Below are 27,139 nucleotides of genomic sequence, written 5' to 3'. Positions count from 1 at the left end.
TGATAATAGTAATAATAAGAGTATTTATTAAGTGCTTAGTATGTGCCAAGCACTGTACTAAGAGCTGGGGTAGATACAGGGTAGATACACAGCTACCGTTCAATGAAACCGTCAGTGTTTGGTTTACTGGACTAGCTTAAATATGCACAGTAATCTAAATTCTCCTTATAATACTTGGGACACTGGGCAAAATCACCAGGTATTTGGGATTCATACAGGACTGCTGCCCACTCGGAATTCAGATGGAAAAGGTTCCCAGCATTTGTAGGTTTTAAGAGTCATTTAGGTTTTAAGTGAATGGCCAGTTTGGAATAAATATAAGAGTCGGGCTGAACACAGTCTCATGTCCCACGTGGTGCTCAGTCTTAATCCCCATTTTACAGATGAGGTAACTGAGGCACAGAGAAATGACTTACCCAAGATGACAACACAGACAAGTGGAAGAGCAAGGATTAGAACTCAGGGCCTTCTTGCTCTCAGGTGTGTGCTCTTACCACTAGGCCCCGCTGCTTCTCTTTAGCATTATGACTCAAGCTCATCTGGTGGCCAACAGAATACTTTCACAGTTCAAGAACCAAACCCATACTGAATTTGCCACCTGGCCCAGGAGATGCTCAGTTTGCACACCTTCAGTGTGCCCTTCCAAAGCCACAAGCCTAAAGACAAGTTCCTTGGAAGGGTATCTTTCTAAAGTTACTACCTCAGGCCTTAATGACTGCTATTCTGCTTTTCGTATTTTAATGAAGAGCTGAAATTTGTACTTGTGCCAAAAATTAATCACTGAAGCTTCTATTTTTGTACTTGAATAAATGCATTTCGGATTCTTGACAAGATTTTATTTGGCACTTTCAAAAACGACAGACTCTTCTTAAACTACTCTACGAATAATTTTGTGATAAAAATCACGGGCTTTCCTCTACATGGCTCGGCAAAATACCCTGAAACAAAGGAAATTTTGATTCGGTTCAAGTCTGCCACTTGTCTGCTGTGTAACCTTAGGCAAGTCGCTTCACTTCTCCGTGCCTCAGTTACCTTATCTGTAAAATGGGGATTGAGACTGCGAGCCCTATGTGGGACAGGGACTGTGTCCAACACGATTTGCTTGTATCCAACCCAGCACTTAGTACAGTGCCTGGCATAGTGAGCACTTAAATACCACAATTATTATTAAGTCAGTAGCATTATACTCCACTTGACTAGGTGTTCTCTACCTTGGTTCTGTCACTTATTCACTGAGTGACCTCTGACAATTCACTTCATCTCAGCAAAGTTTAGCTGACATCTGTACAATGGGAATATAATAGGAGGCCTTCCCAGACTGAGCCCCCTCCTTCCTCTCCCCCTTTTCCCCCTCTCCATCCCCCCGCCTTACCTCCTTCCCTTCCCCACAGCACCTGTATATATGTATATGTTTGTACGTATTTATTACTCTATTTATTTATTTATTTTACTTGTGCATATTTAGTCTATTTATTTTATTCTGTTAATATGTTTTGTTTTGTTCTCTGTCTCCCCCTTCTAGACTGTGAGCCCACTGTTGGGTAGGGACCATCTCTATATGTTGCCAACTTGTACTTCCCAAGTGCTTAGTACAGTGCTCTGCACACAGTAAGCGCTCAATAAATATGATTGAATGAATGAATGAATGAATATGTACCTAAATATGGGAAGACAAAAAAATTGAACCCTTCTCCAAAAATACTCAAGTTCTGTAGCAAAATCAAAAATGACCATCTGCCCAATTCAAACCAACCTGAGGGGAAGGTAAGGATGATTGTAGGTGTAAATGAAAGAATACAGCTGTGCCCTCTGGGTCACAACTGGTATGGGGAACTAGGAATCGGTTTCTTTGCTTTCTAAAGAATCACCACAGCATGCCACCTGTGGAATGCAAAAAGTGGGAGGATGCAAGAAAAATAGTGCCCTTCCCATTCCACCTTGGGGCAGAGCCAAAGAATGAACACCAAAGGAAAATGTAGCAGGGGAAAGGGACTGTGGCCAGAAAACCTACATGGTTAACCTTCAACTAGAGAACCCTAAACTACTGGTTATTTTCATGGCTCATTAAAAAAGAATTCTTAATAGGTAAGAAAAGTCTGAGGCCAAGTCTGCTAAAGCAAAACTAATATGCATTTACAAAACTGCAGAATTCATGTTTCTTAAAGTCTAAAACAAAATCTACCTCATTAGGCGGCTAACAATAAAGGGGTTGTTTTTCACAATTTAGCACATAAGAGGCGAAAAAATCAGTTGGGGCCCTGGAGGAAAGATATTTGTTCATGTACAACTGATTACATCTTCACATGTACCTCCTGCCAGCTCAGCCTGGTGCCAGTTAAGAAGCAGTGGCTATAACACTGCCAAAATGAAAGTGCTCTGTATCTAATATGGCAGAAAACTAGGTTTGTTTTTTTTTAAATAGTATTTGTTAAGCACCGTGTCCCTGTCCCACACGGGACAGTCTCACAGTCACAGTCTCAATCCCCATTTTACAGATGAAGTAGATAACTGAGGCACAGAGAATAGAAGCGACTTCCCCAAGGTCACACGGCAGACACATGGCACAGCTGGGATTAGAACCCAGGTCTTCTGATTCCCAGGCCTGTACTCTATCCACTGTGCAACACTGCTTCTCAGTTTCTGAGGGATTTTTTTATGGTATTTGTCAGCACTTACTAATGCCAGGTACTGCACTAAGTGCTGGGGTAGATTCAAGAAAATCAGGTTGGACACATTGAAGCACCTGAAAAGTTACCCTGTGGGCTGGTCTCAGAAGCTTCCAGGGCAATCTCATGACCTCATGATCAAAGTAGGGCCCCTTCCAAATCTGGCCTGAGCTCCTTTGGGCTTTCCCAAAGCCCTGGGGGCTTTTATACAAATTTCATAGCTCTGTATCATCACTTCATTGCCTAGAGTCTGGGGACAAGGTGGCAGCAGATTAAAGGGCAGGGCTGGAGAATGGGAAAGCAGAAAATGCTACCCACTAATCCATCAGATTAGCTAATGTCAGGGCTTGGGGTCAAGCACCGTGGCCTAGTGGAAAGATCACGGGTCTAATCCCGGATCAACCACTTGCCTGCTGTGTGACTTTAGGCAAGTCACTTAACTTCTCTGTGACTCCGTTACCTCATCTATAAAATGAATATAAAGACTGTGAGGTATATCTGGGGAAGGGACTAGTTCCGACCTGATTATCTTGAATCTACTTGTCAGTGCCATGGTTTTCTAGTCAGTTTGAGGATCAGACAATGGCCCGTTCAACAGTCTTGCTCGACACTTGCCTTTTCCGATCTGTACGTCACTAAGGTCTGTGAAGGGCTGACTAGGCCAGGCTTCTCAAGTATATGAGCAGACGTTTCTAGAAACCTCTAAAGCAAGTGAACTGCTGACTCCTCAAAATCCTTCCCAAGGGGGAAGCTGCTTATGTAACATATCAAGCGTTAAATGATGACATCACCTGGAGCACTGCCAATTCCACAGGAAAAATTGGGCAAAGAGGCGGGAACTAGAAAAGCAATGAAAACCTGGGAGAAAGGGAGTGACTTTTTTCACCACGAATACTGGGAACCAGATGACCAGCAAGGGGACAACCAATGCTTTCTGGAATGAAAAGAACTTAGTCAAGGACAGACTTGAGGATGATGTGGCCTCGGGGTAGTTCACTAAGGAAAGAAGTACAAAGTATTACAAAAGGGAAGGGAAGGGAGCCCTGGCCTGCCGTTACGGAAGAGTGCGACACTAGGGAGAGTCTATGCTTATTTCCGGATCTGTTTAAGGATTCCAGCGGATAAGTTGCTGTTGCTGTTCTAAACTTGTGACCTAAGAATCCATTTTGAATATCTGTCAAGCTATCTCTGTATGCCACCAATCAATCAAACTGTATTTATTTGATCTTACTGCGGGCAGACCACCTTACTAAGCACCTGGGAGAGTACAATACAATAGATTTGGTAAACACAATCCCTTCCCACAAGGAATGGGAGAGACAGCAAAATAAATTCCAGGCAAGGGAAGCAATGGTTTATAAGGATGTGGATATAAGTGCTGTGGGAGTGGGGTGAGTATCAAAGTGCTTAGGGGCTATGGACGCAAATGCATAGATGAAGAAGGGAGAGAGAATGGGGCAGGGGGATGAGAGATTAGCCAGAGAAGACTTCTTCACAGGAGAGGTGATTATAGTAGGGCTTTGAAGATGGGGAAACAATAGGGCCTAGGGAAAAGAGTACAGGCCTGAGGGTTAGGGGATCTCGGTTCTAATACCAGCTCTGCCACTTGCCTGTCGTGTGACCTTGGGCTAGCCGTTTAACTTCTTGGTGCCTCAGTTTCCTCATCTGTAAAAGTGGGGATTGAACACCTATTCTGTTCTCCCTTTCCCCTTGAATGTGAGCCCCACGTGGGGCAGGGGACTGTGTATCTGGCCTGATTGTATTGCATCTTCCCCAGCCCTTAGCTCAGAGCATACAGTAAGCTCTTAAACACCACAATTATTATAAATATTCTTGCCTAAAATAAGCTAAAGAGCAAGATTCTGCGAACCTAACAATTTGGCATACCCTTTTACCCTTAGCTGTCAGCACTACGGGAGGGGGCGGGGAGAACCACATATGGTTCAGCTGATTCCCAAGTGTTCCATGCCTTTCAGGGGGCTAAAATCAAGAAGCAAAGGATGGTGGCAACAATCTACTGAAGCATTCTTGGAGAGTACTCACTGGAAGCCCACAGAGGCTGTAAAGAGTTGCTAGGAGTCAGAAGACCCGAGTTCTAATGCCACTTTACTGCTTGATGACTGTGTGACCTTGGGCAAATCACTTTACTTCTCTGTGCCTCATTATTTGGATCTCTCTGCCATATTAAGGTGTGGTCGGTGAAGTCTCGCTGTTTCAGTTCAAAAGTCCATTCATTTTGTTTGGCAGGCAGAAGATGGTGTTGGTGATGACAAGATTTTATTTGGCATATTTACAAAGCAAAAGTAGACCACTGCTGATTAACATGCCAACCCATGAGGTACCATTTTTTTGTTGTTTTTTTGGGACCACTATTAACTCAAGAATAAAATCCCCCACACCAAATCACTGAAATTTTAAAAAACTTGAAATGGAAAGACTAAATCTTACAGAAGGTGAATATAATGCAAAAATAATCATATTTTAAAACAATGTGACTGTTTCCTAAATCTTCTTGTCTACATCTATCCAATAGACTGACTTGGAAATACACATTTTTAGAACAATAACTTAGTTCATAATACCAAAAGCAGTCTAATAATCAGAAGTAAAGTTAACTACAGTATCACAAAAAAGGCCATAGTTTATAATCTTCCTCATTAAATCTTCTCTAATACTTCTGGTCTAATCTGAAACAGCTAAAGCAATGAAAAATTGACTTTATTATTCAAAGAATGAAATATTTCAAACTTGTATTTTAATTGTGAATGGGGTTTTTGTTTTGTTTTCTTTGACTCAAAGGTCACTCATAAAATATTCACACTGGTGGAAAAAGAGGACTTGATGAGATGTAACATATTGGCTAAGACAAAACTCCCTTTTTAGTGTTAGAATCAGCAAGTCAAAGCCTGTGATCCTCTGGATTATGAGTTAACCAAAAAATACCTTTCAAAGGGCAAACATGAATGTAATTTATTTTCTTTTTACGGGTCCTTGGAAGACTGAAATGTAAAACAAGCCCTGAACTTCTGTAAAGCTTATTAATTCCTGAGTGGCAGAAAGCATTCAGTCTAGAAATCCAGTCACCAGAATAATCTGGTTGGCATTTTCTAAAACCTTCTACATTTTTTGAAAAAAAGTGAAAAGCATTTGCAATGGTGAATTCAGGGCCCACTACTTTGTCCAAGATATACACAATTCTTAAAACTGAGGTCGTCAAAATCTGCTCAGAAAAAAGCATAGCGATGGGAAGCAGTGCATGGATCTAGGCGTTAGATGACCGGCGTTCTAACTCCCCTCTACTGTCTGTCTATTGTGTGATCTTGGGCAAGTCACTTAACTTCTCTGTACCTCAGCTTCCTCATCTGTAAAATGACGACTAAATCCTACTCCCTCATACTTCCCAATATGGGACAGGGACTGTGCCTAACCTAATTATCTTATTATCCACCCCAGCACTAAGAACAGTGCTTCATCTACAGTAAGTGCTCAATGAGTATCATCATAATCATTATTACTACAGAGGTCTTACATTCCTACCTTAGGCTTCCTGGAAAGGTTGAGTTGGCAAAAATAACATTCTACACCCCCAGGCCAATTTTAGGATAAGTTATGGTTTAAAAAGGACAGTTGCTCATCCTACTCAAAAGCAAGGGCTCCTTGGGGACACCCTGTGCACAACTCCTACTCTGGCACTCTCCACCAGGAGCAAGGGAGAGGAAAAGGCAAATTTAGTCCCTCAAATGTTCCAGACTCCATGGCTGGGTCCAAGTGGAAGGAGGTATACAGGTTTTGTTAAGCGCTTATCATGGATCAAACGCTGTTCTAAGCGCTGGGGCAGGTACAAGTTAATTACGTCCCTGTTCCACATGGGGCTCACAGTCTAAGTAAGAGGGAGAGCAGGGATTTAATTCCTATTTTACAGTGAAGGAGATTGAGGCACAGAGAAGTGAAATGACTTGTCCAAGGTCACCCAGCAGACAACTGACAGAGTGGGATTAGAACAGAGGTCCTCCGACTCCCAGGCCCGGGGTTCCTTCCACTAGGCCATGCTGCTTCCCAGGATCCAGTGCCCAGTGGGCCGGGTGGCAGGGCCAACTGGTCCAGACCAGAGGAGACCCAATCTGGGCTGGGTGAGGGAGAGGATGAGCCCTTCTTTGCTTCCTCAGGCAGCGGGTGGCATCCCCCAGCTGGTGGAGCGAGGCCTAAACACTGGAGGAGATGGGGCCTAGGGGGGCCTGAAACCTGCAGGATGCTGCCTATGCTGCACAGAGGCCGGGGCATTTGGAGATCCACTGTAGAACTTTCTCATCCCACAAAGTCAGGGTCCCCACAGGTTCCCTGGGCTCTGGAGATGGACCCCTGAGATGAAGCTTGATCCTCTCAAAGCCACAGTACCCAAAGACATACATCTGGCCCTGCTATGAAGCACGCTTTTCCAGGACAACACTGTTGGAAAATTTCAGCTCTAGATAAACCCTTAAATGTAGCAATGTTTTTGGCTATAAAACACACAGTTCCTGAAAGTCCTAGCGGTAAAGTTTTATATACCATCAATACTCAGGGAAAAAAAATATTACTGCATAGTATGCAGTACAATAAAAAAAAAACATGCAAGCAGTTCCACGTGTGTAGTAATGAGCTAACCTTGCTCCCAAAGAGGTAAACGCTCCAGTGATTTTGCAGAATATTTTCTTGTAGGGTGGGTTCAAAACAGTCCCCCAGGCTGTTTTGTCAGCCATTTGTTCTGGTAACTGACTTTAGAAATGGGGAACTTATACAGGATGTGCTCAGTGGTTGGAATATGTTTGTATGTATTTATTACTCTATTTATTTATTTTATTTGTACATATTTATTCTATTTATTTTATTTTGTTAATATGTTTTTTTTTTCTCTGTCTCCCCCCTCTAGACTGTGAGCCCACTGTTGGGTAGGGACTGTCTCTGTATGTTGCCAACTTGTACTTCCCAAGTGCTTAGTACAGTGCTCTGCACACAATAAGCGCTCAATAAATACGATTGAATGAATGAATAGCAGCACAGCCTAGTGGAAAGAGTATGGGACCTGGGAGTCGGAAAATGTTGGTTCTAATCCCAGTTTCATCATTCACCTGCTTTGTGAGCTGAGGCAAGTCACTTAACTTCTCTGTGCCTCAGTTTCCTCAACTGTAAAATGGGGATTCAATACCAATTCTCCCGCCTACTGAGACTGCCAGCCCCAGCTGAGACAGGAATGGTGTGCCCTATATGATTAACTTGCACCTACCCCAGCGCTTAGAACAGTGCTTCATATATAGTAAGCACTTAACCAATACTATAAAAAATACCTCTGTTGCTGTTACATTTGCCTTTCCCCTTACCCCTCCTTTGGACTCAGTGTAAAAACTGGGCTGAAATATAAAGTCAAAAAAAGGTGGGGTGCACTGTTTGTATCTACCTACTCTACTGGATTCTCCCTAGTGTTTAATACAGTGTTCTGCACACAGTAAGCACTCAATAAATACCACTGACTGATTGGTGTGCTGCTTCTCCTCTTATTGTCCAAGGATTAGAGAATTCAACCCAGAGAGGAAGAGAAAAGAAGATGATGGATGGAGGAGAGGCGAGCACCTAGGAGTGTGCACGCTCAGGGGGCCAAATGGGACATTAAAGAATGTACCTACCAGGACTATGAATAAGGAATACAAAAACAACAAAGGAAAAGCTTTCTATACCATTAGAGCCCTTCCCTTGAAAGTTTCTTTAAGCATTCTGCAGTCTAAAGTAAAAGTTCACCTCAGTGTTCTACAGTACATTTTTAAGGGTACGATTTTTTTTTCTAAGTACATACTTCAGAAAAGACACTACGTGAGGAAGTGACTTCCAATTGACTCCCATCTTCAGTTGGAACTAGGGCTTTCTGACCAAGGAATGGGATTTATTTACAAAACCCAGCATGGCTGCCCACCATGGCTTGGAGGCCCACCCAAGCCATCTCCAGAGGTCAGACTTCTGGGGAGGGAAGAGGGTGAGGGGAGAACTGCACCCCTCAGCATCCATCACTACACCCCCAGCACAGACCTCACAGCTCAGGACCCCATAATCCCAGCAGAGGAGAAAAAGCAGATGACCAAGGAAAGCCCCAACAACCTTTGAGCACAAGGATGAATTAATGTAGCAATTGGAATAAGGATGGTTCTTGCTGAAATAGTGAGGAGCTGAGGACTGTTCTCTTCCAGAGGAATTGTCCTAATAATTATTTTCTTTAAAACCTCGGTGCTTTTGCTGAATCTACCCTGTTGTTCTTTCCCTGGGTAAATCTGTCCCATGTCACCTCCCGGATTATGAATAACCCCGCAGGCAGCATGGCATCGTGGATAGAGCCCAGGCCTGGGAGTCAGAAGGTCAAGGGTTCTAATCCTGGCTCTGCCACTTGTCTGCTGTGTAAACTGGCAAGTCACTTGGTCTGCTGTGTGACCTAGGGCAAGTCACTTCACTTCTCTGTGCCTCAGTTACCTCATCTGGAAAATAGGGGATTGGGACTGTGAGCCCCACGTGGGACAGGGACTGTGTCGAACTCGATTTGCTTGCATCCACCCCATCGCATTGTACAATGCCTGGAACATAGTAAGTGCTTAACAAATACCGCAATTATTATTCATTCTACATCTGAAAAGTATACTTGTATCTGTTCCCAATCCTTGGAGTTTATTGTACACTTCAAATGCTTAGTAAGTGGTATTTATTCCAATTACTATTTTCTTGCGATACATTTAAATTACACACACGATCTGGAGAATGCTGCTATTCATGTCTAATAAACTTTCATAGCACTTTTCCTCCTGCAATATCCACCCCAGAAGGGTAAAGGGCAAATGGCAAGATCAATCTCAGGTTTTAGGAAACAACTATCAACAGCATATCTAAATGCCAAGAAAATTTCAATAACTAGAACAAGGGAGCTATTTTATTTACTAAGAAAATCTGAGTGATCCTATGTCCGCAATGCAACCTAATCCCCCTCTGCTGTTTATAGATCTTTTGGACAGATGCAAATACCCCCTACTGTTCTGTAAACATGCATACAAGCCCTTCAGTTGCAGCAGGAGGGATCAAGGAAGGAGTTCCTCAAGATAAGAGTCCAGAGAGATTGAGGAATTGCCAAGGGAGTGGGTGGCACGTCCTTCTCCAGATAAAAAGGACAGACATCCCTCAACCTGGATAGCTAGTGTATGGCCCAAAGGATGGGGTATGGGCATCTGACTATTGCAGGCTCGTGTAGCTTTAGGTGCAGATTGCTATCTTTTTTAACACAATCTTTTTTTTAAACACACAATCTTCTACATAAGTTTCAATGAACTTTAGCAAACTGAAAAACAGTGTGACCAAGGAGTCAGGAAACTGGGGTTCTTGTCTGCGGTGTGACCTTGTATAATAAGTTATTTAACTTCTCTTGGCTTCAGTTCCATGATCTGTAAAATGGGGATTAAAATACCCATACTGCCTCCTCCTTAGATGGCAAACCCAATATGGGACAGGGTCTGGGTCTAATCTGACTGCTTTGTATCTCTCCCAGTGCTCAAAACAGTGTTGGACACAGACTAAGGGCTTAATAAATAGCACGACCCTCCCACCTCTGCAAAGAAAGACTGCATACTTATACTGAAAGAACCTAAACTCAGACCTGAGTAGGTAAAAATAACTTTGGCTCAATTCTAACTTTGGCTTTTAAGCCTACATTTGCATTTGATATCTTACTTTCTCTGCAGATGTGTGAAAATGTCCTTTGCTGAGTGGACATCTTGAAGAAGCAGCACAGCTTAGTGGATACCGGGAGTCAGAAGGACCTAGCTCCTAATCCTGGCTCTGCAACTTTCATTTATTCAATTGTATTTATTGAGCACTTACTGTGTTCAAAGCACTGAACTAAACACTTGGGAGAGTACACTCTAACAACAAACAGCCACATACCCGGCCCAAAAGGAGCTCACAGTCTAGAGGACTTGTCTGCTTGTGTGACTTTGGGTGAATCATTCCACTTCTCTGTGCGTCACTTACCTCATCTGTCAAATGGTGATTAAGACTGAGTCCCATGTGGGACAAGGACTATGTCCAACCCGATTTGCTTGTATCAAACCCAGCACTTAGTAAAGTGCCTGGCCCTTAGTAACCACTTAACCAACCACCATCACCTTAGAAGCTCATCAGACCAATCCAATAGTACATACTGCACTATGTGCTGTGTGCAGAGCATAGTACTAAGCAACTAGGAGAGTACAATATAAGAGTTAGTAGACCACGTTCCCTGCCCACAGTGAGCTTCCAGTCTAGCGGGGCCTTCCCATCCAACCGTCTCCATGCTACCTGCCTGGGATGAATGGAGACGTCTTTGGCTGTCTTACCAGAACTTACCAGAAAATTCAAAGTTATCAGGACAAAAAATACCACTGTTTCACCAAACTACTTTACCCAAACTGGGTTTCTGGCAGGCTAGGACTGAGCTCCACTGATTCACATCTGTGTATTTTTCCCCAGGAGGCACTGAATCAATACTATTACTCCTCCTCCTCCTCCACTGGGACTCCAAGCCTAGGTCAAAGACACCCCAAAATGTACTGGGGTGATTTGAGAATTTCCCAGAAGAGTTCTAATGGCTTGGGCTGGGGGTGGGGGATAGGGTGGATGAGACCCCTGAAGTCACCTTGGGCTACCCAGAATCTCTGCAAGCCCTCAGAACTACAGAGTTTGCAACCCCTTGTGCCAACACACAATATAGAGGTTTATCCTTTGGGGACCCAAAACAGTCTTTAGTACTGGAACCAGAGCTCAAACCCTCATGGGCTCTTCAGAATACCTAATCTTCTCCCCTTCGAACTTCCATCAATCAATCAATAATATTTCTTAAGAGCCTGCAGGAGTTTTGCATCCAAAGGTCTAGCGAGGGAAGTTAACGAGAAGAGGTGAAAGATCAGGACCTGGAAGCAGAGTCGCGGAAGAGACCAACACGAATGAGAAAGACTGAGAATGAACAGATGCGGAAATCTAAATTATCAGTTGTAAAATCGAAAAATCTCTAAAATCTTTCTACGGATCAATTTGAAAATTATCCCTTGGCTTAGGTGAATTGTCCAAAAATCACCCAATTCTCCCCTCAAGCACAAAAATCACCTTTCTATTTTGAATCTGTAACCGTAGGATCAGGCTGCCTTATGCTGGGCCTCAGATCAACTACAACTATCCCAAAACAATCGCAGTTTACCAAATAACAAGGCAACACACAAGGACAGACATCCTGTAGTACTCCCACTTCAAAAAGCAGAAAGAAACAAGCGGCATGGCCTTAATGGATAAAGCACGGGCCTGGGAGCCTGAGAACCTGGGCTACAATCCTGACTCCACCACTTGCCTGCTGTGTGACTTAGGCAAGTCACTAAACTTCTCTGTGCCTGTGCCTCTGTTTCTTAATGTGCAAAATGGGGATTAATACCTGTTCTCTTTTCTCCTTGACAGTGTGCCCCATGTGGGAAACAAGTGTATTAGGCCTGAGTAACCTGTACCTACCTCTGCACTTAGAACAGTGCTTGACACACTGGAATTGCCTAACAAATACCATTAATTTTTTTTTTCTTGCTTGCACCCATCAAATGTTCATCTCAATTTACCTGAAATAAATCTTCAGGTAGCTAAATATTCTAATCCAACCTGTTAAATTACAATTAAAACACTTAAGGTTTAAAGAATTGCTAGACAATATATTCTCATCAAACAACTCATTTTCTAAAAAGATCAGGAGTGAGATGTAATGAAATGTTAATTGCCTCCATGAAGTTTAGCTCCCAATTCCTTTCTCAGGGGCTAACTAATGTCACAGCTTCTTACATCTCATTAATTTTGCAAGAGCTCTGCTGATTAAGGCACTTCAGGTCATGCAGTCTGCCACTTTATTTATAAATAACGATAAAAGCTCACTCCAGTTCACCACAAGACTGAAATTTCTAATTGTCTAAATATATTGCTCAAATATGACAAATTTGAAAATAATACTCTGGATATGAACCTCTACTGAGACAACATTTTTGTTCACCTTTATCATTTTCTGACAAAACTAAAGCACTGGATTGAAGGGTTTTGGAGCATTCTATATTAAAAGAGTAGAGACATGTAAATCTTGGATTTAAAATAACCCACTTGGTAAAATTCCATAGCAAAGTAACTCATTAACTGACATACTGATAAGCCTCATTATAGGCCCTTATGCTTTCTCATGTTTTTAAAAGATATGCTTTAAAATTTGCTTTGCTTTTTGAGTAGTATAATTCAGACACTACTATGGATTAAGGGATGAATTTAGAAAAACAGACTGTACCTTCCTTCAAATTTTTAAAAGTACTGAAAAGGAGTATTTTTCAGGTAATTTGGAAAGCCTCATTGCACCTTGGCAACCACAGTTCACAAAACTAAATGGGAAAAATCCTATACTGGAGAACAAAACAAGGTGATTTCCTGAAACTTCATTCTTATTTTTGAATTCTACAACCAAAAGTTTTCTCTATCAGCAAGCCTCAGAGGAACTGTTACCCTGAGATCTGATAAGCCTCAAGGGACAGGGACTGTGTCTAATTCCCACAGGTGGGGGTATTCTTTCCCGGGGCTTAGTACAGTGCTCTACACACAGTAAGTACTTCATAAATGAGCTCTCTAGACTTTGAGGTCGTTGTGGGCAGGGGATGTGTCTGTTTATTGTTACACTATATTCACCCAAGTGCTTAGTACAGTGCTTTGCACACAGTAAGCGCTCAATAAATACGATTGAATGAATGAATAAATACCCTTACTACTACTACTACTACTAGTACTGCTATTACTTAGAGGGTGGCGCTTCCTCATCTTCCCCAAACTGGGACAAACCTACTCTCACAATGTATTCCTCCACAACCCAGGCAAGGTAGTCTCCAAGACACATGAAGTTTCTGGGCGGGGCCTCCTATGACCCAGCTAAGAAGAATGTGGATTGTTGGGAATATCGTCTAACCCTCTTTCCTTTCGGCATTTTTCTTTTTTTTGTTCTCTCCCGATTCTGCCCCTCCCTTCAACTTCCATTGCCTTAAAAATCCCCTTCAATTTCCTGGGATTTCAGCCCCAATTCTAGTGATTTGAACACTGGCCGTGACTTCCTCTACATCACCATTTTGCTGTATATCTCTGCCCACTATTCCGGACAAACAGTCGAGAGCCCACGTGAATATTCTGTTCCCCAGTTACAGACCCACCACCCATCTTACTAAGTGCCTTGGAGTCACAAGGAGACTTGAGTGAGATGGTGCAGGTGGTTCCCGGCAAAATCCATCCACCACTCATGCTGGGAAAATGGCTCAAGGGCACTTTCAATAGAGACTGGGTGACCTTGGGCCAGTCACTTCACTTCTCCGGGCCTCAGTTCCCTCATCAGTAAAATGGGGATGAAGACTGTGAGCCCTGTGTGGGACAGGGACTGTATCCGACCTGATGATCTTGCATCTACCCCAGCGCTTAGTCCAGTGCCTGGCACATGGTAAGCCCTTAAAAGATACCATTAAAAAAAAATTAAAAGCCTGAAGAGATGACGAGAAGCATGGCATAGTGGATAGAGCACAAGTCTGGGAGTCACCTGTCTAACACATTTTGTTTTGTTGTCTGTCTCCCCCTTGTAGACTGTGAGCCTGTTATTGGGTAGGGACCGTCTCTATATGTTGCCGACTTGTACTTCCCAAGCATTTAGTACAGCTCTGCACCAAAGTAAGCACTCAATAAATACAACTGAATGAATGGGAGTCAGAAGGTCAGGGGTTCTAATCCCGGCTCCACCACTTGTCTGCTCTGTGAACTTGGGCAAGTTACTCTGTCCGCTGTGTGACCTTGGGCAAGTCACTTCACTTCTCTGTGCCTCAGTTATTTCATCTGTAAAAATGGGTATTGAGACTGAGAGCCCCACATGGGTCAAGGACCCTGTCCAGCCTGATTTGCTTGTATCCACCCCAGTGCTTAGTACGATGTCTGGCACATAGTAAGCACTTAATAAATACCGGTATTATTATTATTATCCCCTACCTCTATATTCACATCCTTTTCAATGGCAAGCTATATCTGCTATTCTTGTCAACCACCCCAGTCAGTCAGTCAGTCGTATTTATTGACTGCTTACTGTGTGCAGAGCACTGTACAAAAGTGCCTGAGAGAATACAATGTAACAATAAACAGCACATTCCCTGCCCACATTGAGTTTACAGCCTAGAGGTCTTGTGTGCTTCAGTCTTGGGTGCAGTGGAAAAGAGAGAGTGAATAGCTCAAGACATCGGATCAAGTGCATGCCCTTCTGGCGATGGAATAAGTCCCCTTTTTCTAATGGTATTTGTTCAGCGCTTACTATGTCCCAGGCACTGTTCTAAGCGCTGGGGTGGCTACAACTAATCCAGCTGGACATAGACCATGTCCCACATGGGCCTCCCAGTCCTAATCCCCATTTTACAGATGAGGTAGCTGAGGCAAGAGAAGTTAAGACACTTGCCCCAGGTCACAGAGCAGATAAGTGGCAGCGCTCAGAATTAGAACTCAGGTCATTCATTCTTTCAATCATATTTATTGAGCATTTGCTGTGTGCAGAACACTGTACTAAGCACTTGCAAAGTACAATTTGGCAACAATTCAGCAACAGGTCCTTCTAACTCCCTGGCCTGTGCTCTATCCACTAAGCCACACACTGTTACTTCCCTACTTCTCCATACCCTAGAGTGCTAAGAAACAGAGGCAGCACCATGCCTGTCTCTTGTTGTGGGAGAGATAGCTGTGCTATCTAACAGCATAGGTGTATAACCAGCCCTAACAAGGAATACTGGGCCCACCATGAATGGCAGAGGGAATAATAACAACAGCTATGGTATATGTTAGGCTCATACTATGTGTCAAGCTCTGTACTAAGCACTGAGGGAGATACAATCAGATCAGGCCATAAGCTCTCTTAGTGGGCAGGGGATATGATTGTTATAGTGTCAGAAGCAGCATGGCTCAGTGGATGGAGCACTGGTCTGGGGGTCAAAAGGACCTGGGGTCTAATCCCAACTGTGTCACGTGGTCTGCTGTGTGAACTTGGGCAAGTCACTTCCCTTCTCTGGGCCTCAGTTATGTCACCTGTCAAATGGGGATAAGAGTGTGAGTCCCATGTGGGACCGGGATTGGGTCCAACCTAATTAACTTGTGTCTACCCCAGCACTTAGAACAATGCTTGGAACATAGTGAGCACTTAAACAAATACCATAACTATTATGTGACTGTTTATTATTATATTGTACTCCCCCAAGGGCTTAGTACAGTGCTCTGCACCCAGAAAGTGCTCAATAAATACAATTGATTGATTGATTAGGCACAAACTAAGGGGGAGGGAGAACAAGTACTTAACACCCTCATCTTCTAAAGATAAGAGCACCAAGGCAAGAAGATAAATGGTGAGCCCAAGGTCACTGAGCAGGAAAGTGCCAGAGCTGCGTTTAATACTGCAGGTCTCCCACGATCCCGGGACATTGCCCTGAGACTTTCACGGCCACGGAATCTCTCTCGACAAGACTCATTGCACACAAGAATGTAGTAATAACAATAATGATGGCATTTTGTTAAGTGCTTACTATGTGCCAAGCACTGTTCTAAGCGCTGGGGGGGGGGGGGGACACAGGGTAATCAGGTTGTCCCCCATGGGGCTCACGGTCTTAATCCCCATTTTACAGATGAGGGGACTGAGACACAGAGAAGTTAAGTGACTTGCCCAAAGCCACACAGTTGACAAGTGGCGGCAACGGGATTAGAGCCCATGACCTCTGACTCCCAAGGCCATGTTCTTTCCACTGAGCCATGCTGCTTCTCTGTATCCCCTTCAGCAGTGCCCTCACAGAGGGCAGCTCTAGATCATCATCATCAATCATATTTATTGAGCGCTTACTGTGTGCAGAGCACTGTACTAAGTGCTTGGGAAGTACAAGTTGGCAACATATAGAGACGGTCCCTACCCACCAGTGGGCTCACAGTCTAAAAGATCAGTTGACACCCTAAGTCTCCAGAGTGGTGAGGTGAGTGAGCGAGACTGAGGTGCTCAGATGGATGGCCCAGGACAAGAGGTAGCCTTACAGATGGAAGCAAGGTCTGGGCCTGGGCCACAGGCCACAACCGTTGAGAGCCCGGTCACCTGTGCTCAGAAATATCAACGCGATGGTGCCTGGGACCACCCACCAAGGCAGGGTCGGGACACTGCTGGGGCACAACCTTTAGGAGACAGTCTGCTTGACGATCAGATCGGCTACAAACCATGATCAAACAATCTCAGTTTACCAAAATAAAAACCATGGAAATATATAAGGACAGGCACCCTGTAGTATCTCAACTACACAAGGCAGCAAAAAACAACTGCGATGGCCTTAATGGATAAAGCACGGGCCTGGGAGCCAGAAGACCCGGGTTCTAATTCTGGCTCCACCACCTGCCTGCTGGGTGACTTTAAACCATCACACCACCCGATAAAGTAAGACGACTTGGCATCAAAAAAAAACAAACAAAAACATCCCATGCAGGAGAACGCTGTTATTCCCTCCATAAACAGAACCTCCAAGTCTTCCTCTCTGGCAAGCTCCGCCAGACAGTTCTCCCTGCCATATGCCTGTGGGAGTCTCTTCCATGCCCCTGTGGTTGGAAAGCTGATTTGCAAAGGACTCAGGAGGGCCCAAGGGAAGGGCTAAGTGTGTGAGTACAATGGGAACCAAATAGTTCACGAGTGACAAGATTGGGCCTAAACTCACCACCTCATGGCAGGAGGTGCTTTATCTGAGCAACGTTCCCTATTCGGCTATCTTGTTCTCCCCAAAAAGGATAGTGGAAACACTTGTTTTGGAAGAACGGACTGTATTCTGCTGAAACAGCCAAATTCGGAGGATTTGGCTGCCGCACTAAAAACAGCATCTTTAGTAAAGATAAACTCCATCCTCGAGGGGAAACAGATTCACTCCCAGCTAACAATGAAATTACGCTCTCTCGGTCTGACTGATTGTCATTTTATGTGCTGACTCCCCGGTTGCTCCCAAATTCATCCTTCCCTTAAAGACAGGTCTACACACCACTCTACGCACAATATTTTGAAGACCGTGAGCCCTCTGAAGGCCAGAATTACGGCAACGTCTTCCTTCCTTCCTTTTAAGAGAAGCAGCGTGGCTTGGTGGAAAGAGCACGGGCTTTGGAGTCAGAGGTCATGGGTTCAAATCCCTGTTCTGCCAATGTCAGCTGTGTGACTTTGGGCAAGTCACTTAACTTCTCTGAGCCTCAGTTCCCTCATCTGTAAAATGGGGACTGTTGCCCCTGTGGGACAACCTGATCACCTTGTAACCTCTCCAGTGCTCAGCACAGTGCTTTGCACATAGTAAGCGCTTAATAAATGCCATCATTATTATTATTATTCATCCTATCACACAGACTGGGGCTCTAATCCCGGCTCCTCCAAGTGTTTGCTGTGTGACCTTGGTTGGGCAAGTCACTTAAATTCTCTGTGCTTCCAACACCTCATCCATAAAATGAGGATGAAGACTGTGAGCCCCAGATGGGGCAGGGACTGTGTCCAACCTGATTAGCTTGTATCTAACCCAGCGCTCAGAAGAGTGCTTGACACATGGTAAGCGCTAGACTGTGAGCTCATTGTGGGCAGGGAATGTGTCTGTTGTTATACTGTGCTCTCCCAAGCACTTAGTACAGTGCTTTGCACAACAGTAAGTGCTCAATAAATAGGACTGAAAGAACAAATACCATCATTACCATCTGTAAAATGGGGATAAGAGAGTGTGAGGCCCATGTGGGACAGGGACTGTCCAGCTTAATTTTTATCTATCCCAGCGCTTGGCACATGGTAAGCGCTTAATAAGTACCATAATTATCAGTATTACCACCACTACACAGTAACTTCTTGTGAGCAGGGAGCATGTCTACCAACTTGTTATACTGTTCTCTCCCAAGAGCTTAGTACAGTGTCCTGCACACAGTAAGCACTCGGTAAGTATGACTGTTTGACTACGGCTCTTCCCCAATTCAAATCCCACTTCCTCCAATAAGCTTTCCAAGATTAATTTCCCAACCCCGTGAGTGATACCATCCCTTCAGCCACCTCTAGAACTTGTAACCTTATTCACACCTCCCATAGCACTCAACGTGTTTATTTTGATCACTCTAGTTGCCAAAATTTTCATGTTTGTCTCCTCTGTAACAGCATAAGCAAGCTCCTTCTGGGCGGGGAACATGTCATTTCATTATTCTGTACTTCTCAAGTGCCTAGTGCACTGCACGCAACCTGATGCTAACACTACAACTCTGGAGACATTTGTTGGCTGTGCTATTTATAGAGTCAAAGAAAAATGGTTCGTTAAGAGATTTCTGGTAACTTCTCTGGGGTGAACAGTATGGCAACTGCATTTAAAAGAAAAAAAAACAGTTCGGAATGGATCCTGCTTGATATAATGCTCCATCTTGGTTTCCAACCCAACAACAAAGAAAAGAGATTGTAACTTATAGTTTGTTACATTTCAGGCCTGGAGGACATTCGAACTGGTCTCGGGTGACAAACTAGTAAGTTCACAGCAAATGATTAAGGCACTGTGGCCTTTTGGAACAAATACGGCCTTGGAAGTCAGTTGACCTGAGTTCTAGCCCCTGCTCTGCCACTTGGCTGTTGCCTACGGCAAGTATAAGCTCTTTGTGTCTCAGGTTCCTCACCTGCAAAATGGGGATCAGATACTTGTTTTTCTACCCTCTTGAGCGGCAAACCCCATGTAGAACAGGAAACGCTCTCTGACTGGCTTCCATTTTATGCCTGCCCCAGCATTTGCGCACGATGCTTGGCATATACTAAGTTCTTAATCAATTCTATCATTTTTGTTACCTACTTCCTTGTGTGTACATTCTGTTTGGTCAGAGACTGTCCGACTGACATCTACTAGGGGTGATGGGAGCTTATCTCCCTTCCCCTGCCAGACCTGTCCACAAGTAGCAGCAGTAGTATGGAGGGGATACACAGGGAAGCCTGAAACACGATCAGTCAACTGGGCCAAGGATGTGAAGCCAGGGCAGGTGGGGTTAATGTTACCCAGGACCAGCCAGTATTAAGTTGGTCCTGGGTATCAGGTTGGCCCTGCAAGCAATCATGACTATGATGAAAACAGCTCCTGGAAAATAAATCGGAAGACCAACCCCTTTCTAGCACAGGCCTAACAACTGTGTTCCCTGAGAGCCAAAATGAATTGTTTGTTAGAACGAGAGCCCTCCCCTTGGCCCCGCTCCCCCCTTGCTAGATTGCTAGAATAAGAGATCATCATCTCTCCCCCCACTCCCAACCCCCAGCAAATACCACCAGAGAGGAGGAAGCCAGTCCAGGCTCCCAGAGCTGGTCCAGCTGGCAATTACCTAGGGACCAGGACAAGTCGGCAGATAAAGTCTTTTTTTAATGTAGAATTATTTTATCAAGGTGAGATCACAGTTCATTCATTCATTCAATCGTATTTATTGATCGCTTACTGTGTGCAGAGCACTGTACTAAGTGCTTGGGAAGTACTAGTTGGCAACACGTAGAGACAGTCCTTACCCAACAAGGGGCTCACAGTCTAGAAGGGGGAGATTAAGGCAAGGTTTCTGTTTCTGAACCCCAGGGGAGATAGGTCTACTCCTAGAACATACGATAACATTTAAGAATGTCAAAACCTCAAATTACAGAAAAGAACAACTTTCCCCCTAAATTCCCTTAAAGCTTAATTTCTATTTTATTTACCTTAAATTTACCATGTTTGTGCCTCCACACTTAAACACTAAAAAAAGCAAAGGTAGAGTACAGTACAGATTTCATAATAATTATTATTATGGTATGTGTTAAGTGCTTACTATGTGCCAGACACTGTACAGTTTTCTTATCTCCTGCCTCTTTTGGATACATAAATGAAAAATACCTTATGATTCAATAAGTTTACTCACTTCAGAAGCATCATTCTATATATATATGCATATATATATATATGTACACACACACACAGACACATACACAAAAAGGGGGGGGGGGGGCGAATTGCCAGTCATAGATTTTTTTCAATTTTTTTGTTACAATGTCTACTGCTTTACAGCCTCAGACTTTTATTCTGTTTCTAAAAACCAAACCTGCAGCTCATCTACTTGATGGGGTGATTTTTGAGGAAAAGTAAGCTTATCGCTTCATAAACTTTTGGTTCAGCCAAGTCATTTAACAAATGTCCATCGTAAAATGGCAGCAGACCTGAAAGATGAACTCTGAGCCTCCTTCCTAGTGTGTCTTGCTCAGGTATTAGATAATGGGTGCTTGTAGGAGAATTCTACGGTTGTCTAATTCATTCTCTCATTCAATCGTATTTATTGAGCACTTCCAGTATGCAAAGCACTGTACTAAGCACTTGGGAGAGTGGAGTATAACAGACAGACACATTTCCTGCCCCCAACAAGCTCACGGTCTAGAGAGTCTGCTGTCTAATGGGGTCAGACGTGCTCAGCCTTGTGGTAAGGGTGAGTTTCAATAGCGTGTGGGCGTAACAAGGGGACCCCCTCGTCGACCCCTGGCCCATGTCCTACCTCTGGCCTGGAATGCCCTCCCTCCTCAAATCTGCCAAACAATCACACTTCCCCCTTTCAAAGCCCTATTGAAGGCTCACCTCCTCCAAGAGGCGTTCCCAGACTAAGCCCCCCTTTCCCTCAGCTCCGCCTCCCCTCAAATTGCTCCCTTTGCTCTACCCACCCTCCACCCCACAACACTTGTGTATATATGTACCTATCTATAATTCTACTTATATTTTATGCCTGTTTACTTGTTTTGATGTCTGTCTCCCCCTTTCTAGACTGTGGGCCCGTTGTGGGCAGGGACCATCTCTATTGCTGAACTGTACTTTCCCAAGCGTTTACTAGAGCACTCTGCACACAGTAAGTGCTCAATAAATATGACAATGAATGAATGAATAAATGAATGAAGGGAAGAGGGAGGCAGGGGGGCATCATCACTAGTAAACGTGAGCAGGGCTCAGGCATATTTGCAGGCGAGTGAAAATTTTTGTCAGAACAAAACTTATAGCAACAGCTTCCTTTTAAAAAGCAGTACTGGAGATGGAAGATGTCTGCCTTGAAACATAGTATGCATCCAGGGCGGAGGGAACCTGGCATTTTTTATTGCTTTACCAAGTTAATTTCCTAGTTTCAGCTATGTGGTAATTTTCTGGATTCCGTCATCAAATCGCACAGACAGGAGGCCAAAGACGGGCACCAAACAGAAGAGTTTCAATCCATCTGAAAGTCAGAGGAAAGGACACACACTGCATTTTGCTCAAGAATGAATAAAACTAACCCTAAGACTGGATTTTTTCAAAGGCTTCTAAAAAAAATTCTGGCTTTATTTAAAAAACCAACAGCAACAAAACCAACAACAAATCAATAAAAGTCGGAGGCCACCCTCATAACATGTGTTTCCCAAAGAAACGAGAGGGCCCCACTCATCTACTGGTTCTGGGCTTCTCCAGAGACCAGAATCTTCAATCTCTGCCCTTTCAAACCGAGTTAAGAATGATGACAATTCCACAATACCTTCCTTTTTAAACCTTACCCCACCTGGTTAGGCTCACCTTCAACTGTCCTACGACTCATAAAAGCCACACTTTAGAGACTATAAAACGGAAGCGTTGACTACGAAGTCCACTACTGCCCATACACACAGTCATCAAGCGTCTGGATTTCAGCACCATCAACCCCTGAATCGGATTCATTCTACCATGTGGGTATTACGCATCTGTCGCCGTGAACTCCCCAACCGGAGTCCATCCAATATGGCATAAAAAGTTGTCCGACAGCTGTTTACTCAGCAGTAAGATTCAAACTCATGCCAATCGGCTTAAACGCCACTACCCAAGATGCAATTCAGCACATCGTTACCCTTTGTACAGGGCACGACCAACTGCGATACGCACATAATAATAATAATAATGATGGCATTTGTTAAGTGCTTACTATGTGCAAAGCACTGTTCTAAGCGCTGGAAGGGATACAAGGTGATCAGGTTGACCCACGTGGGGCTCACAGTCTTAATCCCCATCTTACAGATGAGGTAACTGTGGCTCAGAGAAGTTAAGTGACTTGCCCAAGGTCACACAGCAGACATGTGGCGGAGTCTGAATTTGAACCCATGACCTCTGACTCCAAAGCCCGTGATCTTTCCACTGAGCCATGCTGCTTCTCCCTAGGGCTACCTACATCTTCCTAGGGCTACCCCTGCACCTGACAAAACGCCACCACTCTCCTTTAACTCAGATTGCTAAAACCAGAAGCATAAAGGGAAGAGTCCCATTTGCAGCCCAACAAGAAGCACTCATTCATTCGATTGTATCTATTAAGTGCTTACCATGTGCAAAGCACTGTACTAAGTGCCTGGAAAAGTACAAAACAATACTAAACAGTCACATTCCCTGCCCAAAATGAGTTTACAGTCTAGAGGGAGGGGGGAGGCAGACATCACTGTACTAAGCAGAAAACTTACATTCTGTGAATTTGTACCAAGCTCTTCCTCTAGACTGTCGACTCATTGTGGGCAGGGAAAACCGGTCTACTAATTCTGCTGTATTGTACTCTCCCACGCGCTTGGCACAGGGTTCCACACACAGTACATGCATGGGTTCTGAACCTGGCTCTGCCACTTGCCTGCTGCGTGACCCTGGGCAAGTCACTTCACTTCCTCTGGCCCTCGGTTACCTCATCTGTAAAATGGGGATTGAGACTGTGAGCCCTACGTGGGACAGGGACTGTGTCCAACCCAGTTTGCCTGTGTCCACCCCAGCGCTTAGTACAATGCCTGGCACATAGTAGGAGCTTAACGAATACCACAAAAAAATAACCCAAAACACCACGGATGGTAAGTTCATTATGGACAGGAACCTGGTCGACTTTTTTGGCTGTTGTGCATTTTTCCAAGTGCTTGGCACAGTGTTCTGCACATAGTAAGGGCTCACCGCCTTTAAATTCGTTAGGGGTAGAAGTGTCTAATCCTGTTGGACTGTACTCGCCGAAGGGCTCAGTGCAGTGCTCCGCACCTGGGAAGCGCTCAATAATACCCACCTTGGCTGGATTTTGAAACTCTCCAGCACTTCTAAGCCTCACTGAAGGCGCACCTCCTCCAAGAGGCCTTCCCAGACTGAGCCCCCATTTTCCTCAGCTCCCCCTCCTCACTGCCCCGACTCACTCCCTTTGTTCTCCCCACCCCCGCACCCCGCAGCACTTATAATAATAATAATTGTGGCATTTGTTAAGCGCTTGCTCTGAGCTAGGCACTGTACTTAAATGCTGGGGTGGATAAAAACAAATCGGGCTGGACACAGTGTCCCTGTCCCACGCGGGGCTCACCGTCTCCACCCCCATTTTCCAGATGAGGGAACTGAGGCCCAGAGCAGTGAAGTGACTTCCCCAGGGTCACCCGGCAGACAAGTGGCGGAGCTGGGATGGACATAGGTATCCATCTATAATTCCATTTATCGATATCGATGCCTGTTTACAGGTCCAGTGTTAAGCAGCGTGGCTCAGTGGAAAGAGCACAGGCTTGGGAGTCAGTGGTCATGGGTTCTAATCCTGACTCCGTCAATTGTCAGCTCTGTGACTTTGGGCAAGTCACTTACCTTCTCTGGGCCTCGGTTACCTCATCTGTAAAATGGGGATTGACTGTGAGCCCCCCGTGGAACAACCTGATCACCTTGTAACCTCCCAGGCGCTTAGAACTGTGCTTTGCACATAGTAAGCGCTTAATAAATGCCATCATTATTATTATTAGAACGGTGGCTGGCACATAGTAAGCGCTTAATAAATGCCATCATTATTATTATTAGAACGGTTGTTGGCACATAGTAAGCGCTTAATAAATGCCATCATTATTATCATTAGAACGGTGGTTGGCACATAGTAAGCGCTTAATAAATGCCATCATTATTATCATTAGAACGGTGGTTGGCACATAGTAAGCGCTTAATACCAGCATGATGACGATATTATTATTCACTTAACCGTATTTATCGAGCGCTCACTGTGCGCAGAGCACTGTGCTAAGCGCTTGGGAAGTCCAAGTCGGCAACATATAGGGATGGTCCCTACTCGACAACGGGCTCACAGTCTAGAAGGGGGAGACAGACGGCAAAATCTGTGTCTGCCCCCCCACCCCGACCGGCCGGGTAGGGCCCGTCTCTCTATGTTGCCAACTTGTACTTCCCGAGCGCTTAGTCCAGCGCTCTGCACGCGGTAAGCGCTCAGTAAATACGAACGAATGAGTGAATCGCGTTGCGGGCAACCTCTCAATCAATCAATCGCATTTATTGAGCGGTTACTGCGTGCAGAGCGCTGCACTAAGCGCTTGGGAAGGCCAAGTGGCAACATATAGGCGCAGTCCCTACCCGACAGCGGGCTCACAGTGGGCAGGGGTTGCCTCCTCTCTGAATTTATGGCGGTATTGTCCTCTCCCACGCGCTCAGTACGGCGTTCGGCACCCGGGGAGCGCTCAATAAATAGGAGCGGATCCGGGCCCGGGGCAGGTGGCCGCCCAAGGTCGGGCCTCCCGGGGGAGGGGGACGCAGGACACGAGGGGGGACAAAAATGGCAGAAGGAAGGAAGGAAGGGAGGGAGGAATGAAGAGGAAGCCATTGGCGGGCGGCCCCGCACGGTCTGTGTTCAGTATTTTGATGAATAGTTGTAAACATATATATATATATGTATGTACATATTTATTACTCTATGCATCTTGGACGTATCTATTCTATTTATTTTATCCTGCTGGTATGTTTGGTTGTCCGTCTGCCCCTTCTAGACTGCGCGGCCGCTGTCGGGTAGGGACTGTCTGTGTGTGGCCCTTCCCAAGCGCTGAGCCCAGTGCTCTGCACCCAGGAAGCGCTCAATCCACACGACCGATCGGGAGGCCCGGGAAGGCCGTTGGCGGCGGCGGAGTGTCCGCGGTGCCCGGGACGAGAAGGGGCCGGGCCTTGCCCCCGTTCCCCGCGCCGCCATGGGGACCCGGAAGACGGGCGGGACTGGGCCCGAACGGAGGGAGGGAAGGAGGGAGGCCGGGGCCAGCCAGGCAGCCCCCTCCTCTTCCTCCTCCTCCTCCTCCTCCTTCCCCGGGGCCCACCGATGAATCGGGCTTTTTCCCAGTGCGTAGTTGCAGGCCGCGCCGCGGGCCGGCCCGCCCTCCCTCCGATCCCCCCGATCGATCCCCCCCGGGCCCTCCCGCAGCCCGACTCCCCGCGCCGCCGGAGCCCGCACTCACCCGCATCCTCGGCGTCGCAGGCCCGGCGCGACCCCGTCCCGACCCCCCCCGCCCCGCGTCCGCTCCGGCCCCCGGGGAAACGCCCCCGGCCCGCCCCGCCCCCGGGGGCCGCCCCCAAACCCCCGCTCCTTCCTGCTGCCGCCGCCTCCTCCAAGGAGCCCTCCTTCCCCGCCCTGCCCGCACCACCCAACCTCCCCTTCTCCCCCGCAGTCCCCCCGCACAGCCACCGCTCAACAAATACCATCAACGAGGAGGAGGAGGAGGACGCCGCAGCCATTGGGTTCACCCCCTTGCCGCCGAAAGCGGCCCTCCCGCAATCCCTCCCTTTCTCCCCGGATCCTCTTCCTCCCCCGCCGCCTCCTGGAAGGAAGCTTTCCCCCTCCCCCGCCGCCGGACCGATCGATCATCGATCGATGGAGCGCTTACTGCGTGCACGGCGCCGTACTGAGCGCCTCGGGAGAGGACAATGGACCAGAGCCGGTGGGTGGACGCGCTCCCTGCCTCCTTTGGTGGGGGAGGAGGGCCCGCCGATATCTCCAGGGTCAGAGGAAGACCTCCTCCCACGGTCGTAGCCAAGATGATGGTGGCATTTGTTAAGCGCTTGCTATGTGCGAAGCACTGGTCTCGGCGCTGGGGAGGTGACCAGGTGATCAGGTTGTCCCACGTGGGGCTCCCAGTCTTAATAATAATACTAATGGCATTTGTTAAGCGCTTACTACGTGCAGAGCACTGTGCTAAGCACTGGGGAGGTGACAAGGTGATCACACAGTCTTAATAATAATGGCATTTATTAAGCGCTCACTATGTGCAGAGCACTGTGCTCAGCGCTGGGGAGGTGACAAGGTGATCAGGTTGTCCCACGTGGGGCTCACAGTCTTAATAATAATAATAATAATGGCATTTATTAAGCGCTTACTATGTGCAAAGCACTGTTCTAAGCGCGGGGGAGGTGACAAGGTGATCAGGTTGTCCCACGTGGGGCTCACAGTCTTAATAAAAATAATACTAATGGCATTTGTTAAGCGCTTACTATGTGCAAAGCACTGTGCTAAGCACTGGGGAGGTGACAAGGTGATGAGGTGGTCCCATGTGGGGCTCGCAGTCTTAATAATAATAATGGCATTTATTAGGCGCTCACTATGTGCAAAGC

At 45.8% G+C, this 27,139-nt stretch overlaps 1 protein-coding gene across 1 annotated transcript in view; it reads right to left on the bottom strand.

Annotated features, from left to right (window-relative positions):
- CUL1 (cullin 1) overlaps window positions 1-26,531 on the bottom strand; it is an 80,048-nt gene extending 53,517 nt beyond the window's left edge. The window contains exon 1 of the mRNA XM_038760183.1: window positions 26,416-26,531. The gene's annotated coding sequence lies outside the window, so the exon portion shown is untranslated. The remainder of the gene's footprint in view (window positions 1-26,415) is intronic.
- Between the last annotated feature and the right edge of the window lie 608 nt (window positions 26,532-27,139).

This window comes from Tachyglossus aculeatus, chromosome 18 (genome assembly GCF_015852505.1).
Source record: "Tachyglossus aculeatus isolate mTacAcu1 chromosome 18, mTacAcu1.pri, whole genome shotgun sequence".
Taxonomy (NCBI): domain Eukaryota; kingdom Metazoa; phylum Chordata; class Mammalia; order Monotremata; family Tachyglossidae; genus Tachyglossus; species Tachyglossus aculeatus.
This window is presented reverse-complemented; position numbering and strand designations above follow the sequence as displayed.